Source organism: Macrobrachium rosenbergii, chromosome 17 (genome assembly GCF_040412425.1).
Source record: "Macrobrachium rosenbergii isolate ZJJX-2024 chromosome 17, ASM4041242v1, whole genome shotgun sequence".
Classification (NCBI taxonomy): domain Eukaryota; kingdom Metazoa; phylum Arthropoda; class Malacostraca; order Decapoda; family Palaemonidae; genus Macrobrachium; species Macrobrachium rosenbergii.
In genome coordinates this window covers 10,005,465-10,013,769 of record NC_089757.1, presented here as the reverse complement: position 1 = coordinate 10,013,769, position 8,305 = coordinate 10,005,465, and positions in this window count along the sequence as shown.

Below are 8,305 nucleotides of genomic sequence, written 5' to 3'. Positions count from 1 at the left end.
AGATGTCTGGAATTCCCTTACTCACTCTTTTCACTTTTAGGGGTCGTGATCATTTACATCGGTGTGTGAACAGGAACACCACGTGTGTCATTCATGTACTTGTCAAATCATATCTACTTATACCTGAGGTCATATTTTCAGTGCCTATAAAGCCATTTCTCTGTATTGCCTGTAGATTCAGTTTTACTTATCCATACATACCTATCAAGTAATGTGTACATAGAGATGTCAAATTAATTCCATATTTGCCCGTGAAGCCTTATCTAATTACATATGTAAAGCAGTTGTCACAAATACCTGTCAAGTCAAACCTGCTTATACTTGAAAAGTCTCGTCCACATGCGTACACCTTTCAAGTCAGATCCATTTATACCTGTAAGGTCACATTCTCATATATCCGCTGTCAAGACGTTTTTATACATACTTGCCAGTTACTATCTTTCCATATATGCTTACTGGTGACACACAATGATCACATTAATTCTAAGGTATATAACTTGGTCTCCTTTGTGAAGTTATCCATGAAGTTATTTGATGATAAAGTAGAATATGTAGAGAGATTTTCAAGAAATTCTATTTCATATTAATAACAGCAGTTTATACTCTTTTATTCTATTTTTTTATTCAAGTGATCTCAACATGCTTTGAGTTTTATAACAGTCAGGTTTGCTCTGTTTTCCACTGGACTCGCTTAGAATATATCAAAACATTTTAGTGAGTGAAATATAAACATATATATATATATATATATATATATATATATATATATATATATATATATATATATATATATATATATATATATATGTACACATATACATATATATATATAAGTGTGTGTGTTTGTTTGTTTGTGTGTGTGTGTATATGTATATATCAATTTATTTTTTAAGGAAATACCAGTTAAATAACAACTACATACGAAATACCAATCAAATCTTGAATTGAAAGTAACTAGAAAACAAAAAATTTCAGCTCGCAGATATCCTACTTTTAAACCTATTATTTCTCTAACCTTAAATCCCGAAGCCTGTGAGTCATCATATAAATCAATTGACAGATATGGGAAAGAAAATAATATAGTAGTCTTAGTGTTATAGAAATTCCATTTATATTTAAGAAGACAGTAGGTTTGGTGTTCCCTTTTTGCTTGGTAAAGATTTTTCCAAATATGCTGGACATCAGTAATTTTATCCGTGTTAGAAGCAAAAAAGTTGCCACGTAAACGGACAAGTGTGCAGAAGAAACAGAAAAAAAAAATGGCACGATTGTATACTGCATTTAAAATACTTTTGTTTCCCCAAGGGTATTCAAAGGATTTTCTTCACCTTTTACATTTTGCTCTCGTTATCGTACCTTTTTTTTTTTGTTAGGAAAAAGACAGAGGCTTCCATTCAATTCTATGTCCGAAGGTGAAAAGTATCTCTAAATTTGAGCTGTATATGAACTTATATAAGAATAGAACAATTCTCCCCTCCTCCCAGCCTCTCTCTCTCTCTCTCTCTCTCTCTCTCTCTCTCTCTCTCTCTCTCTCTCTCTCTCTCTCTCTCTCTCTCTCTCTTAGCAGGTCTATATGAAGTTGCTCCACAAACGATTCGACCGTAATAAAAGCATATTATGACCTTCTCTCATTGTGTCGTGTTAGTTCCTGTGATCTTCATTTTCCTTCATGTGCCTTCATCAGGGTCATTTTCTTGGCAGGTCAGTGACGTGGGTATTCTTTATTATTTTTCAAGATTTTGTTTTTCGGTATAGCTTCTTGAATGTTTTACTCCTGGTTTTCTCATTTATCTGTCAATTTGTCTTCAAAATATCTAAAAAAAAAAAAGGGGGGGGGGTTGTGAAAGGTTTAAATGAAATTTGATGGACGGGTTATGGGTTGGAGTTTTGTTTAGTTTCTTGGATGAACTCCGACCTGAAAGTGGATTAGGATTCTTTCACCGTTACTCCATCCTACAGAAAGTGAAATCCAACTTGGCCGCACTGTAGATTTATCGACTAAAATTTCATAATTGTCGTCGTTCATCCGTAAGGTCTCTTGCAAGTTCCGGATTCTAACATAACCTTGCTGATCATGACGTATACCTTAAAAAGTTACGTATGCCTTAGTTTAACCAGACCACTCCTAGGGCTGGCCCGAAGGATTAGACTTATTTTACGTGGCTAAGAATCAATTGGTTACCTAGCAAAGGGACCTACAGCTTATTGTGGAATCCGAACCACATTATAGCGAGAAATGGATTTCTATCACCAGAAATAAATTCCTCTAATTCTTCATTAGCCGGCCGGAGACTGGAACTCGGGCCTAGCGAGTGCTAGCCGACAACTCTACCGACTCGCCCAACGAGGAACTATAAAGTATACCTAAAAGGGGCTGGTACTGGCAGGGGTATGCACTAAATCCTGGCCACTAACAGGATCTAGTAGATCAGAATCTCTGGTTATAGGGTCTAGCATGGACGGATTTGATAAATCCACTTAATTATGGCTGTAAGGCCAAGAAATGGGGTACTTGTAGCCATTTGGTGCTTAAGGTGCAAAGAGGGAGTCGGAATGGTTGGGCAGCAAAATGGAAGAAAGGAAGTGGTAACAGGTCAAATAAGAGATTATAAAGTGGTTGCAGCTACGGTACGAAGAGACACAGCAAACAGACTTTAGTAATGCCTGCAGTGCACCATACGAGGTGCAGTGAAGGCGCTACCCCCTTAGGTGGTTATGAAATAATTCCGGAAGGAACACCCAACAGTCCCCTAGCATTCTTGTAACTTGTCGAAATAAAACTAGAAACGATTGTTAAATATGAAAGCATAACAATTAGAATTATTATACATTCCCGATAAACTGCACACTCTCGACGCCCAAATCTTGGGTTTAATGTAGCTCTTATTTTATGAAACAATAATTCCATTTTGGAATAAGAAAAGATGCAAGTTCAAGAACATCTTAAAAATATAAATTAGCATGTGGTCATATGAAATTTGGTGGGGTTGGAACACGGTCTTGCACATACACACAGTATACATTTACGCACTTTTTACAGTACACACGTCTTGATAGCCCAGGTAGTCACTTACGATGGTACAGCGGTATTTTGGAATGCGCCTCGACTTTCGCCAAAATTTCTCCTGTGTCTTTTTGCGTATATTTTCCTGAACTGTTCTGTCAGACATTAATCATGTTAAATATTTATAAGGGCATTTTCTTAGAATCACCAGATGTTTCGTGTTCAGTATACTTCGAGAAACTACAAGTACGACTTGCTAGTATAGTTTCTCTCTCTCTCTCTCTCTCTCTCTCTCTCTCTCTCTCTCTCTCTCTGAAAGGGATGGTAACCCCTCAAAGTCCCGTACACATCCGTAGACGGGTGTAGTGAGTGAAGTACCTAATTGTTGGTCAGCTGTTGAGGGGCTGGAGCTGTGTCAAAGAGAGATAATATATAAATTGATAAATAAATAGATAGATAGATAAACATATATAGTGTATATATATGCATATATATATATAGTATATATACATATATATATGTACTGTATTTTTGTTTATTTATTTACACAGCTCCAGCCCTCAATTAGGTACCTGACTCACTACACACGTCTACCATCCATTGCAGAGAGAGAAAACAGTTCAGGAAAATATACGCAAAAAGACAAGAGAAATTTTGGCGAAAGTCGAGGCGCAGCAGCATTCCAAAATACCGCTGTACCATCGTAAGTGTCCACCGGGGCCATCAAGACGTGTGTACTGAATGTTACTGTGGATTTATGCTCTGTAAAAAGCGCGTAAATGTTTAAAGTGTGTAGATGCAAGACCGTGTTGTAATCCCACTGTGCGATTATGGCTGTGTCATCGGGTATTTTTTTTTTTTTTTACTCTTTTTTCGTTCAGTTTTGGTAACTCCTGGTATGCATAATTCACACTAAAGGGGGCCACTTACACTCTTGTAGGAGCTGGGGAGTCTATTTCTGAGAGCAAAGCGTATTGTGAAAAGCTGGAAGGTTCAAATGAGATTGCAGATATCTGTACTTTGTGACGGGAAAGTGAATTTGATGGACATCCTGGAGTTGTTTGTTTGTATATGACTATTATACAAAGATGAAAAGGAGACGTAGGTTTTCTTCAGTGTTTTCTCGTTTTTGTTTTAATTTTTTTTACTTTCTATCAAATGATTTATTTATGTAAAGACAGAAACTGGAGAATTCTTGCTGTGGGAATTTATTGTCAAGTAAACAGTTTTCGTCTACGAATGACATATAATCTAGGAAAACCCTTTCGAGGGAAGACAAATCACATTGAATTCAATATCTGGATTCTGTACTAAATTCTCTTTCCCAGATGATATACCATCACACACACACACACACACACACACGCACACACACACACAGCATCTTATTCCACCCTAGCCTTGGGCATTAAAGAGACTTAATTCTTGCGAGCCACTATCCTGTAGCTTAAGTCTATTAATAAAGTTTTGATGAATAGCGCTAAGGCTAAATTTCGAGTTTCAATAAGTAAAGCCTGGGTGAGCCAGCAAGTGATGGACGAGATTAATTATGGTATGGAGTATTTCAGTCTATTGAGTCTTCGTATCTTCCCTGTGCGCATACTGCTCGTGTTTACTTCACATGCAGATTATTTATTTACGGGTTTATCACGGTTATCGTTGAAACAAAATTCTTCTGATAATAAGTGATTCTTTTATACTTATTAATATTTAGCTTGACTGAGAAAAGTATTTGATATTCAGCAAGAAGCACAACTGGTGCGTTTTAAAACAAAATATTAATTAAATGAGCAGAATTTTTTATTTTGAAAAAAGGAATTGAACTTTTTCCTTTTTTTATGGGTGAAGAATATCTGATATTTATAAAGCAACGCAACTAACCGGGTTTTAAACAAAATATTAATTATTATTAAAAGGGCGAAGTTTACTCTGTTTTGTAAATAGGATTTTATTTTTATTTTTTTATCAATGAAGTGGACATCACTACGCAAAGAGGAATAATGCATCATTGTTTATATTAAAAACTGATGACCCTTAATACTAACGTATATTTTAAATTCCTTAACTTTGTCTACGATAATTCATGCAGTTATTATGACGCTGCACTGTAATGAATTCACCTGGTGGAGTGATGTGTCAGAAACGCTTCTCTTAATATGCAAGATGCAAGTTTCCTCTTTTAATGAATTCTCGCGTGGCGAATTCAAAACGAGATTATTTCAAGAATTCTATTCTCATAATTTTATGGAAACTTCTTCACTCATCACTGAACCGTTCAAGTGTTACAGTTTATGCAAATAGAAAATGTAGCTTTTCTATCCCTTTTGCTTTTACCTACATTGTTTCGTAGCATGAAGTTTATATATATCTATATATATATATATATATATATATATATATATATATATATATATATATATATATATATATATATATATATATATATAATTTATATATATACCCATGAGATTTTCTTTGAAGTTTGTATATCTTTCCTGGTGACGTTTACATGGTAAACGTGTGAGTGTAATCAGCAAAGATAAAGATAATTGATTAATCTATTGGCTTTCCTGCGTCATAATGATCCACTGCCGCTCACACCAAACCCTCAAAGTATGTCATATATTTTTAGCGTGGTGCTAAAAGTGTAAACACCGTCAGTTATTCACATGAGGTCACCCATTCAACTACTGACTAGATTTAAATATCGAATTCTGAATAGTTTTCAAATAACTAAGTAAATAAATAAGTAAACATTTGTGAAAATAATTAAATATTTTTTTATTAAATAAGTAAATGAATAAAATAACAAAATGAAGAAGATTCTTCCCACCCCAGCCACAGAGAAACAACTGCTACTCGGGACAGCGGTTCCAATAAATTTCCACCGAGTGATCTCTTTCTACAAATTTCTCAAATGTCTAAAAAGAAAAAAAAAAAGAAACAAAAGAGGAGCATTAACGTTACATCTCCGGTCTCTGTCTCAATCCTTCGTCCATCCAGACGCGACTCAAAATACGTCATTTCACTGTTGGTCCAAAAATAATTATACCCCGGGGTAATCGGTGTGACATTTTACTTGGCTTTCAAATTTTATGCCTTTGATACGCTTTGTTTCAGTTTATGTTCTGGTGGGCATACGTGCTCTCTCTCTCTCTCTCTCTCTCTCTCTCTCTCTCTCTCTCTCTCTCTCTCCCTCTCTCTCTCTCTCTCTCTCTCTATATATATATATATATATATATATATATATATATATATATATATATATATATATATATATATATATATATATATATATATATATATATATATATATATATATATATATATATATATATATACATACACACACACACCTATATACGTCTGTTTCCTGTTCTACAAATTTACACGTACACACACACACGCACGCACACACACACACACACACACACACACACACACACACACACACACACACACACACATATATATATATATATATATATATATATATATATATATATATATATATATATATATATATATATATATATATATAAAAAGTGTATCAGCAAGATTTTTTGGGTAGGGTTGCAAGCCTCATGATAATTGACATTCAGGCCACAATATATCACAGTGAACTATCTACCGAGAATCTAATTCACTGCTTACGTAAGCAGAGGTACAACGCACTCACAACGCTCATTCCTTGCCAAGGATTCGATCCCAGTTTGTCCAGCCGGTGAGGCGAGTGGGTTAATCACTGGATGTGAAAATTAAAATGAGCATCATCATGAGTTTTCTTTAACTAAATACTGAAACATTTTCTGCTTGAGAATTCCTGTTTGAAGAAAGTGGTGAAGTAAAATCAGTCTACATTATTTATTATACCATGAGAGAGAGAGAGAGAGAGAGAGAGAGAGAGAGAGAGAGAGAGAGAGAGAGAGAGAGAGACCCTGATTTTAATAAAAGGCCAAGAAGAAGGAGCTGTCCTTCCCAGTATTACCACAATGATATGTACAAGCTGATCAAAGAAACTTCTGTATATAGAGATTATCGATGGGCATGACTGAAAACAATTTTATACAGATCAAAACTGCCTTCAGAGTATCCGAGCTTAGTGATGCAGGTTCCTCGTAAGCTCAAGAGGGCTCGTTCTCTCTCTCTCTCGCTCTCTCACGATGATATTACTTGGCTACAAATCATGGAGTTCGATTTACTACGTCATTTTCTTCCGGCTATTATTCTCAAGTAGAGCTTATTTAACTGCTCAATTCATTAATACCAGAACAGGTACATTTTAACTTTTAAATTTTCAGTTACGTTTCTTCTACCCATTTTTTATCTTGTTCATTTGAACTGTTACAAACATCAGTCAGCCTTGCAAAGATCCCTGCGCTCATATTTGCTTTTCATCTTTCACTTGGCTCTAGACAGGATTTTCACATGCACCAGACTGCATCGTTTATTCCTCCCTCTTCTTCTTATCCTTCTCCTCTAACGTTTTAAGCCCAAGCAAGCATTTTGTGAAAGAAACGTATAAAACAAAATATACTCAAGAAAAGTGTTTTAATATTTATCCAGGTCACGGCGAAAGCGGTCTCGTCTTACGAGGCGGCAACGAAACAAGAGGGAAAAATACAAAATGGATGTGATCGCCCTTTTAAACGCTGGCTTCGAATGCCTCCGGCGGTTTGCCTCCCTTTGAAAAGGTGTCGCTTTCAAAGGGCCTCTTACTTTCCAGCATTCTGCTGGTGGGCTTGTTTTCAGCAGCAAAAATATGTATAAATGTATCCTCGCGTCTGCAAGGAACGCGCTTTGCCCTGAAAAGTGCAGCTGCACTTTATGACATGTTTTTTAAGTTGGGAGATGTAAGTGATATGTTATCTGTGGTTTAGTTTAGAGGGTTGATTTACTATGTAATAAAGAGAAACAAATGCCTGTGTGCACACACCTACCAACACATGCACACTCATATATACATTAAAAACACACAGACACGCACACACACTCATACACACACACATATATATATATGTATGTATGTATGTATACACACACACTTTTCAGAGAGAGAGAGAGAGAGAGAGAGAGAGAGAGAGAGAGAGAGAGAGAGAGAGCCATAAAAGGCTAATAAAATAACAAAAAATTATGAATAAAATCCCTTCATTTTATGGCCCTATTTAGAAAAAAACACTAAACAGTTAGATTACAGGAAGCAAAATACTTATATACATACTTAGAGTGCATGTGTATATGCCAGTACACGTGCGGATCTCCGTTTATTATCATGTGTCAAAAAAGTATGTAGTAGAACAA